Source organism: Poecilia latipinna, unplaced genomic scaffold, assembly GCF_001443285.1.
Source record: "Poecilia latipinna isolate Pla-1442-1.1 unplaced genomic scaffold, P_latipinna-1.0 Scaffold2328, whole genome shotgun sequence".
NCBI lineage: Eukaryota > Metazoa > Chordata > Actinopteri > Cyprinodontiformes > Poeciliidae > Poecilia > Poecilia latipinna.
Genome location: NW_015114944.1, coordinates 77182 through 88562, shown reverse-complemented (window position 1 = coordinate 88562; position 11381 = coordinate 77182). Strand labels below are relative to the sequence as shown.

General features: G+C 38.1%; 2 long non-coding RNA genes across 2 annotated transcripts in view; one reads left to right on the top strand and one right to left on the bottom strand.

Annotated features, from left to right (window-relative positions):
• The window catches only part of LOC106937375 (uncharacterized), a 22347-nt gene that overhangs the window by 7281 nt on the left and 3685 nt on the right, over nucleotides 1-11381 (bottom strand). The gene's annotated exons all lie outside the window — the stretch shown is intronic.
• On the top strand, nucleotides 3941-8242 carry LOC106937376 (uncharacterized). The gene is made up of 2 exons (XR_001422377.1): nucleotides 3941-4570; nucleotides 7685-8242. It is a non-coding gene; the product is annotated as an uncharacterized LOC106937376 (long non-coding RNA).

Here is an 11381-nt window from a genome sequence, read left to right as displayed (position 1 = left end):
TCAGGTAAATTACCCACAGTCCCGTGTTTCATCACTATCACTGTCACATGACCAAACATACACCACATGACCAGAAACAAACAGCAAGAGGAAATAAATATCGGCTGTTAATATCTGCCCAGTTTTATTCAAAGGAATCAGTACCAATACGTTAAAAACTGACAAATATCGACCCGTACCAATGTTAGTGCCGATATATCATGCAATCCTGAATCAGAATAAAACTGAAAAACCTTCAAAGGTTTATTCAAACTTCTCGACTGAGTTATTTATTGCTGAATCAAACAGATGCCAGATATTTTGCTCTGTGTCTCGTTTTTGCCACCTCTCCCGAACAAACAGAACCATCCTGCTGAATGCTTTCGGGTCCAACAGAAACATCTTTCCAAAACAAACATCTCCCAAAGGCAGCGGCCAGCTAGCAGACATTTCCTACCTGATGATGAGCACAGAAACTCCTCGGCCCGAGAACATCGGCTCCTTCTGGAGCTCCGGGGGATTTCTGTCCTGTCTGGGCGGGACCGTCCCGGTTCCGACCTTGACCCTGGCTATCTTGGAGGTTCTGTTTGTTTTTCCCAGGAGACGCGTCCAGATAGACCTGTCACCACATGCCACCTGGGAATGTGGCACCCACTCACCAACTGTGCAGGGCATCATCGAACCGCTCCCTCCCACTCGACATGGAGCGGGACGGGGCAGCAGAGGACAGACGACTGGAAGTCCTTCTGACTCCCAATGGACACTTTGGTGTGACAGATACGCCTTGCTGAGGTCAGAGGTCAGAGAGCGGACGGTTACCTCATGTACTTTTTCTTGACTGTCCTCTGAAGATAAGTTAATTTCTCAACGGTTTTCTAATGATTTAATTTTCTAATGATTTTCTTGAGATAACGAGTTGCGTTCCCAATAGTTTTCTCAAGATAATGACATAATTTCCCAATCTTTTTCTTGAGATAATGAGGTAATTTCATCTTAACGAGGGGTGTAGACTTTTGAGAGCCAGTTTCATTTCATCCACATAAATCTCTGAAGCAACTGTCTACATGTGTAGACATACTTCATATTAGGACTGCAACTAATGATTATTTTAGTAATCAATTATTTCATTTATTATTCTGACAGGTAAACGATTAATCAGATGGAGGAAAGTGGTTGGAGTAGTCGTCTTGTAATTGGAAGGTCGTAGGGTTGACACGACGATGAGACTGACCGATCACGTCATCGCTCCACATTTGCAGTTAACAGTAGTTACACCAATATTGCGACTTTCTTGTTATATGTAGCAACATTTTAGTAAAAAAAACTGGTATCAGCCAAAATCGGACTCAGCAATCGTTGCAGTCCTAGTGTAAATCGCTTTGAATGGTTAAAATGACTGGAAAATATAAGTTCAGTCCATTTACCATTTCTGAGTGGAACATATTTACATTTTTTTTAAATTTAATTGCAAAATGTTTTTATTTTTTGGCTTATTTAAACCACTGGCCTTTTTTGGAGCTGGAATACTCCAGGTAACAATTAGTCAACTACTAATTAGGCTGACGATTATTTCTGAAAATCGATTAATTGTTGTGTCCCTACTTAATGTGTCTGTAGGTAAAATGTCGTCTTTTCTGAGCTGATGTCTTCTAACAGCATTAAATGAAGTAAATCATCCTCCACATTTCCGCTGTTTGCTCTGACAGCTAAACAAAGGTGAAGCTGTCATGTGTTTCACACAGGGGGTCCCTGTGTGAAACATCCAGCGGCTCCTGCCACACCACGCTGCGTCAACACAGAGGAGCTCTCATCGCACGCTGCGCTAGAGAGAGGTCGTTACATAAGCCCGTTTGACTTCTGCTTTGTCAACAAACGGCAGAGAGAGGAGAAGCTGAGCAGCGCTGCGCTCGATCTCACCATCAGAGCTCCAAACATGGCTCGAACGTGGCGCTGCAGAGCCGGAGCTTTATCCCCCGGCCCCCACCGACGCTGCCGGCTCTCTTCCATAAACAGCTTCCACACTCGGCAGTGGCCTGGGATTCTGCACATTCCTGAGGCGAAGCTATTTGAAGTTCATTTCAAACAACTGCAGCATAAAAGGAAGTGAATGTAAGACACAGACAGCAGGAAAGCACCTGTACGGCTGACAGCAGCTCACACAGCCAGAAGGTCGTTCTACACACCAAACTTCACACATTTTCTCACGTTTTGTGGTTTTCAAAATATTTTCTGAAATTTCTGGTCCATATTTTTCATCAGCTGCTTTTAATCTAATTAGGCCTGCTGGGCGATAAATCATCCCAGAATTTACAGCGATAAACGCTAATATTATTTTGACACCATTTTCTAGTAATAACAGTAATAATGACAAAACACATTCCATAAACTTTAAATTCTAGTAAGGAACTGGAAGACATTTTAATTGTCCAAAGTAAATAAACAAAACAACAAATAATCAAATCAATTAATCACAACTAAAACAAGCTCAATAATTTATCGTTTTTCTCTCTTTCTACCAAAAACTGGACGATAAAAGTCTTCAGTCTGGTGCCTTGGTGTCCACTAGCCCTTTTTTCGAAGGACAATTTTGTTTACAGACACTTCATAATTCATTTTATTTATTATTTTGGATATTAAAATATCTTTCACTCTAAGTAACTTAGAATTTAAAGTTACTTAGAATTTAAAGTTTATTCATCTTTGATAATGCGTTCTTGAATTATTATTATGCCATCACCATCATATTACTTGAAAATGGTCACAAAGCAACAATATTATCGCTTATCGCAATTACTTATGGGACAATTCCAGAAAAATGTGTTATCACGACAGGCCTATATCTATATATTCAAGTCTTTGAGAATATCAGCTACACATTCATAAAGTCACTACGTTTTTAATTAGCCAGTTACATCATATTTCAGGAAAGTATTCCAAGAAACGTCTACTGCTCCAAGAAAAGAGGTCCTATTTAAAGGAAAAGCAAACCCACCCACAGCTAACAAAGACGTGTCTCTGAGTGCCTGCAGAGGCTGATAAGCCCAGATGCTGCACAGAGAGAGAGATCACTTAGCCGAGGGCGAGGGAACGTCCTGCAGAGAGCCGCACATCAAACTTTCTCCTCCAGCCTGCTTGCAGCTTGCATGGTCGGCTTTTAGAGGCAACACCAAAAGAATCCCAATGAGCTGACAGTTTACAGAAAGTGATGAATCCTCCAGAGCAAATGCTCCAGGCTGCAGGCCAAGAGTGAGGATAAACACTGAACTGAATATCTAAGTAGCTCTCCACTCTCTTTAGAGGGTTCACAGAGTGAAAAGTTCAAAATGAGAAAACGTCAGGCACAGGCAGAGCACCCAAAAACTGTACTCAAGGAAAAGTAGCACTACTTCAACATATTTCTACTCAAGCAAAAGTAAAAGGTAGCCGTCCAAGAAATACTCAAGTAAGAGCAGAAAGTATTTGGTAAAAAGGCGACTCAAGTACAGAGTAACTGATCAAACTGTAATTTATGGACCAAATATAAAGTTCTGTGAAAATTCTAGTATTTTAAGGACTAAAATAAAAATAAGTCACAAACAACGTAATTACAAAATAACAAAATAAGGAAAAGACACATATTTCCAAATTAACTTCTCTAAATATTAAACTTTAACAAAAACTGCAGGTGTGTGTCTGCCTGCTGAATTAGTGCTTAAAACATGTTTGTTTTTCATTCAGTGGGTAGAGAATCCAGAATTTCTCTGCAACTCTTACTTGAGTAAAAATATTGCGACTCTTATTTAAATAAGAGTAGCAATACTTGCTACTCTTTTTTTTTACTTTACCCAAGTAAAAGTAACTGGGTCAATGCAACTAGTTACTACAAAACAACTCTGGGCATGCAAACAGTTAATCGACTTATAATTGTCGATTAATTAAAATGGCACTCATCAATGACGTCAAAGTACAAAATTTAGAACGTCTCAGCGCGGCCATTTTAGTTTTGGCCAAACAAGAACAGTAAGCCTGTGTTTTGGAGGAAACGTCTGTGCACAGCTGATTTAGTTTGTGATCGACTGATTTGGGTTATTAATATGTAACTTAATACCAACTAATAGCTGTTTGCCAACCGCAAATAAACTCAACATTAAGAACAATTTTATATGACAACCAACTGGTGAAAGCTGCTCACGGCAATGTTGCTCATAGGAGATCTTATCGATTCAAAGGCCTTTCCGAATTGATATTTAATTAGAAAACTAAACCGTAAATCTAACCCTAACCTACCTACACCGATTGCCGAGTAGGGTAGGCCAGGTAAGCCCGGACAGCTTAGTGCTAGCGAGTGCAAGCTACCATAATGTCCGTAGCCAGAAAAGTTCTTACCTTCCAACCAACACTGCCTTCTTGCCGCTCACTTTGAGTTTCAACCATCGTTTAAGTTTCTCTGAAACAAAGTTGCCAAGACGTTCAATCAATTAACCAATAACATCCGCTTCACCTCTTTTTAGCGTAATAGCTTGGCCGCCATCCAGCAGAGGGCGCCGCTGGTCAACTTGATGCAGAGAGTCAGTTGGTACAGAAACTGAGATGGCGTCCGTACCAGCAAGGGGTAAGAGAAACTGTCCAAACCGAGTCCGATGTGGGATGTAAAATGCACTTTATGCGGTTCTGTTATGAAATATCCACTCGACAAGTTTCCTAAGTTTAACTTTAATAAACTTAGCCGAGCTACGAAGGAGAGGACGTGGTGACAGGAAAGCAGAGGGAAGGTAACATGGAAAAAAAAAACATGGCGCCAGTAGTGACGGTTGATTTTGAGAGTTAAAGCTCTTAATGGAGCGAAGTTTTAGCATTTCTTTAACCGCAACCACAGACAATACTTCTATGAATATTTCTCTGATCATGCGGGATCAAGTGTGTCGCATATTTTATTATTTTAGTCCTTTAGTTATTGTCATACGTTATAAATATAGGTAACCCTTCATCTCAGGTCCAGCAGGTTGACTTCAGAACAGACACACTAAGATTCACTATTCTAACGAGAAAAAAAAAATCAATTTGCTTTACATCAGACCTGTCATTTCTGCCCCACTGTTATGGACAGAAACCGAAAAAAAGGGATGATGGATGAGTTGTTGGTTGCTGGTTGCTATGGTGACCACCAACCGTCAATACCATAATATAATAAATGTCAGGAGAAAATAACTTCCTGATGAAACAAAATGAATTTAAAGAATAAATTAAGCAATTTTGACAAACTTCACATATATAATAATGTTAAAATAAAATGTGTCTAAGTTACATTTTCTGTTTCAGCCAGTATTTACAGCGGACACAAAATTGTGGTAAATGTTTTTTTTATTTTTTATTGAGCATATTATGAAAAATTTTAGTTTGTAAAAAACAAAATGGCTGCATCAATTAATCATTAGTCGATTTATAAGGTCAATCAACTTTAGAATAATTCTTTAATCGATAACTTGCATCATCATTGCAAGGGTTTATTTAAAATATGGAGCTTAATTTAGTAATATGAGAGACACAAGATGCTGATATAATGTCATGTCTATGTAATGAGCTCAGCTGTGCAGCTTCAGTACATTAGCTGCACAGCAATGACAATTAAGATTATAGCCTAAGCAGGTGCCGACAGCATTTTTTTTTATCTCTGCTGGATGTTTTGGCTCCGACCAGGGCTGGAAGCTCTGACTGTGTTCCCTAATATAACCCTGGGTGACAGCCCCACTTGATAATTGAGTCATAGGATATGGCGGCTGAACGTGAAAACAAACGGCCGAGCGATAATCCAGCAATTTCAAGTGCGATGAAGGTACTGCGTGCCGCAGGACTCCGGAGGGTCGCCATCATCCGGCTATTTGAAGAATGCAGGCGCGGTCCGACTGGACCCCGGTTCCACCCAGAGACAGACAGCGGGCCGCTAATGACAAATCAGTGTTGCGTTTTATTTCAAGTTTGCAAAGGAGCTAAATTGGGGCCATAAAGATTGTTGAAAAGGAAAATTAAACTGAATACTGAATATGAAAAGTAGTTTTGAACAGTTTTTTTCAGTTTCAAATTTTTATTATCAGTTATAAATATTTTTCAGTTTCAAATCTTAAGTTTCAATTTTCTTTCAGTTTCAAACTTTTGTTTCAAAATTATTTTTCAGTTTCAAATCTTTTTTTGGTTTCAAACTTTATTTTTCAGTTTCAAACTATTCTCAGTTTTGTTTTTCATCAAATTATTACCTGCAGGACTTTGAAACAATTGTGAAAATGACTGAATTGATTTTAAAAAAAGAATTTCTAAATTTAGCTAATTCTATCGAAGCCATTTTCTGATTAATACAACTTTTTCTTCTAATTTTACAAATTTCTTTTGGTAATATTGTGTATTTATTCTGCTAATATTATGATCTCATTCCTGAAATATAGGTCATGTAGAAACTATGTATTACTTTTACCAGGTATTTTATGATGACTGTTTGTGAAATATGTCTGCAAACATCCGCCATGACGCCTCTGTTTTTCCATCGTTTGTTTCTCTCTGACACCTGCCGGAGAGGACAGGATGTAGAATCCATCACCAGGCAGTAAACTATCCATTCAGCAGCTTGTTTACATGCAGCCATGGTCAGGCGGTGTCTTTCTGTGACTCGGACCTTGAAAAGTCAAAGCCCGACTCTTCCCTTCCCCTCTGGCTTCAGCCAATGGCTGCAGCCGACAGCTGGGCTGTTGCTAGGCAACATTAACAACAGAAACCCGGCTAGAGCATCAGGTTTGCACTCTAAGGAAAGAATCATTGACTTGCCATATGTTTTTCTTTTAAACTGGCTCAGTGTAATTGTGTTTTGTTAATTGAAAACAAAAATTATATAGTAATCTGCCTTTATGTTTAACTAGGATTAAATTAATGAGTTAACTCAAATACTTCAACTCACTTCAGATTGACAAAGGAGAAGTCAGCAAAACTAACAACTTTTTTCATGTTAGTCCAACAAAACAAACACTATTTTTTTTTAAAAAAGATTTTTACTAAACAAATTATGTCACTTTAACAGAATTGGGTTGCATTTACTTGAGTAACCTGTTGGGGGAAAAAAAACACTTTTATGAATATTTTTACAATGTTGTACTTTTTACTTTTACTTGAGTAATTTTATGATGAAGTATTTCTACTCTTAGTTTAGTAAAATTTCTGGATTCTCTATCCACTGAATGAAAAACAAGCATGTTTTAACCAAAACTTCATCAGACACACACCTGCAGGTTTTGTTAAAATTTCAGAAGTTTTTTTTTGTATTGAAAATAAAAATGTTGTTTTGTCTGACTTTATTGTTTCCTACTTATATGAATTATTGTCATTTCTGTCCATAAAATACTAAAATTTCCACTTTATATTTTGGTCCATCTGATTATGTAATTTTAAAATATTAAATCATTTGATCAGTTACTCTCTACTTTTTCCCAAACATTGTTTTTACTCTTGGGCAGCTACTTTTTACTTTTACTTGAGTAAAATATGCTGACGCAGTGCTACTCTTACTTGAGTACAATATTTGGTACTCTTTCCACCTTTGTACATTAATAACTGAATAATTTGCTTTCCATCAACTGATATGTTTAATTCAGCATTTTTTTTCTAGTTATGTTAACTAAATTTTAGTTCCACAGAAATTAAGTAGGTCTAATGTAATTTTGTTATCTTCTTTATTTTACACCAGAAAACTTAAACGTAACATTCTTCAAGTTAAGACAACAGTCATAAGAACATAAGAAATGCTAGCAAACTTTCACTGTCAAATGTCAACATCAAGCCTTGGCAAGGCCACAGAAATAGAAATTCACAGAACAAACTTCAGTCGAATAGTAGAACAAACAATTTGTGCGCTACTCTAACTGGAATAAAACACATGACCAACAAGCTTGAAACTGTTCAAAATGGCTGACCTCAGCTCATCCCTCATCAACAAATCTTTCAAATTCATCCCTGCTGAGAGCGACTGCTGCTCTCAAATCTAAGAGAAGAGAGAAATGTGACTCCGAAGAAGCTTCATGAAATATTAACGGGAGCTGGTCGACACTGTCGGCTCTACACACCGAAACACTCGAATGCAACACGCTCCCCTTGATTTACTCAGATCCCCAAAGAAGAAAAACAAACTGTGGCTGAAAACTTCACTTTCTTTGAGAAAAGTGAGCAAAAATCTTTCTTTACAGTTTTTACTTGTGGTAGTTGATCAAAAATAAACTGGTTGTGTGTACAAAGTTTTAAAGATGCAGTACGTAACCTGCATAAAAATGATTGTTACACATTTTTTGAAACCGTCACCAAGTCGTGACAGCAGGAGATGAGACAGATAATCTGTGAAAACAATTACTCCTCTAATTAGCACTTGCTTCCTCAGTGCTAATTAGAAACAACCAATCAGAGCCAGGAGGTGGGTCCTAGCGCTGTCAATCATCCTCAGCCATTTCTCTCTGCTGCACTACAGAGTATTCCTGACAGCACAGCCTGTCTGGATGCTAAGTCTAGTTAGCATAGCCTCCAATAACAGACAAACTGTTTTCTGGAAAAGTTGTTTCTCCACCATTAGCACATTTAGCAGCAAATACATAAAGTTGATTGACGGCGCTAAGACCCTCCTCTTGGCTATGATTGGTTGCTTCCGCATTTCTTCAATAATCTAGGATTTAAAAACATTTAATCTGAGTAACAAATTCACGTTAAAATATCCAAGATATTGTCTAAAAACTCCTAGAAAATAAATGTGATTTACAAAATTTTTTAGTATTATGAGATTGTTGAGGATTTGTCTATAAATATGGTCTATTTCTCTTAAACACTCTTAAACTAAAGACAAAGGATCATGCCATTTCTATGGCAAACTTTTTTATTTATATTTTATACTCTGAATAAATGCACCCAAATTAAAAGTTGGACTTGTCCATTTTCTTTAGACTATGCTAATGCATGTCTAAAGAAACTACAAAACATTTATTAGTGCCAGAATGTGTTGCATGTAAAAGTTTTTTCAACCTGAAAATATCTAGTAATGTTCCAGTTTGATGCACATTAATGATATTAAATAAAGGATCATGGGACTCGGCTGAACAAACACAGCGACTCATGTCTGATCCCTTCATTCGCTGTTAAACTGCTGCTTCCCCAGAACGGCTGGAACCCTGATAAACATCCAGGGCCAGAAAACTAACGTGCTTTTTTATCATGAGAACTGAGATCTGCAGCTCTGTTAGGAACCGTGCATGTGACGGGACAAACTGAGCAAACGAAAATCAATCTGACTGCTCCTCCTCTGTGTGATTAAATATTTGTGCACAGGTTAATATTTCAGCACACCCGTTTAGTGTCATGTTGCGCCGAGCCTGGGGAGTAAAAACATGAATGAAAACACAAGACGAGACGTGTTGGGCTCACCAATCCACTTTTTTCACTTCCGATACCGATCTGATACAGAAAAACGGCTCTGAATTGACGTAAAATGTTTTTAAAACACAGACAGTTATTTGATAACTCTGGACCAGGACAGCACACTAAAATACACCAATAACTTCACAAACTTGGAGGAAACCCGAGCACATCATCACTGGTTTTAGAATAACTAACGCAGGCTTACATTAAAGGGTATTCTCCATTCAGCTCCTTCAGACTAGCGGCAGCAGCAGTTGGCACACATGTGTCTCCTGAGTTAATCATAAAAATTACTTCTCAGTTTGTAAGAACGGTTGTAGTGGCATAATGGAGAAGCATTGTTTTGATGACTTGCTGGAGGCGGAGTTTTAGAAAGACTACTGGCTTCTTAAAGAGACAGAGGCCAAATTCAAGGCATCAAATTGTGAAATCAAATTTCTGTTAAGTTTTGTTTCATACATGCAGCATTTTTATAACAACTGATGGTAACATTGCTACTTTATTGTGCTGTTAAATGATATTATGTACCTGGAAAATGCAAAGAACCGCCCCTTTTAGGTTCTGAAAAGGCGGTTTGAAGGAACTAACCAGTTTGACTGAAGAAGATAATCAGATATCCTGTTCATGGTTTATTTGCAACTTTTAAAAATATATTTCATCAAATATCAGTCAGGGTGTGAATATATATCTGTGTACGTCTGAGAAATTTCACAAGTTGTGTTTAACATTTCAACCTGAAGTTATTCCTCAAATGTTTCCATAAAAACTCAAATTTATTGATCCAGATGATGAATCTGAGTCAAACTATATACCTTTATAGAAAAATAACTTTACTTGAGTACATTTTCTTTACATATTTGACAGCACTTAGTTTAAAGCAGAAAACACTTGTTGAAGCTATAAATGGCTGGTTAAGCAGTGAAGCGCTTCGTTGTCTGTGTGGGTTTACACTGGCGTGGCGCAGCAGTTGTTCAGGATGAAACCTTTTGGTTGGACCGCAGAGCCGAGTTAAACATTCATGTCGCTGTGTCAATAGGAGGAGCGATTACAACTGTTCAGTAGCAGCACAAGGCCATGTGCTGCCTACAGGACCTGGTCAGGCAGCACAGTTTAATATCACCAAAAGGTCAAGGTTCCCATCTGGAAGACATTCTGAATCATCTCCAAAGTCAAAATTTACACAAATGTCCTGAATGATATGCAAATTTACAATTATGTCAGATTGCACTTCATCTTTACTGTATTAAATTAGCTTACATACGGGTAACTTTATCGCTCAGGGTGGCCCAAACGTTTAGGAGCTGTGGTACCTCTACAGACATGCTGTACGTTTCTACTGTTTACACCTGGAAATTTCGCCCATGTGCACAACGCTGGAGGGAAAAAAGACGATTTTTTTTACTTGCCGTTCACAGCCACGCTGCCGCGGTAAAACAATCCCGTTAACAACATTAAATGTGGAAATGTAGGAACTACGTCTTGCTCCGATATTAGTCCTTTAAACCTTGAGATGTTATAAAAAGTACTCCTCAATTAAAGCTGCTTAGCGTTAATTGCTAACCTTCAGCTCACTGATAAGCTGGTGGCCATCTTTGTTGGAGCCAAGCAGAGTGTAATGCTAACCAACCAGTTAGGAGAAGTTGAAGCCTTCAGACACGCCCTCCTCATTTGCATAACGAGGAAGAAATGCATAAAGAAATGTAAAAGTAAAGAGAAAATGGCAAAAGAACAAACACTTGTAAAAGGAAAATGCAAAAATAAAAATTATTGATAAAAACCCATATATAAGGAAAAGGAAAAACTATAAATGTATTCCTGCTTTTATTTTTAATTATGTCAGTCTTGGTTCTCCGTACAGCAACTCATCAGTGGCACAGAAACTGGATATGTATATATGCGGGCGCCATGCTAGAGGGGCGCCACATTAAGGCGGAAAACATATTTCTATATTCCTATATTTACTCATTGACACCCCCCCCCCCCCCCCC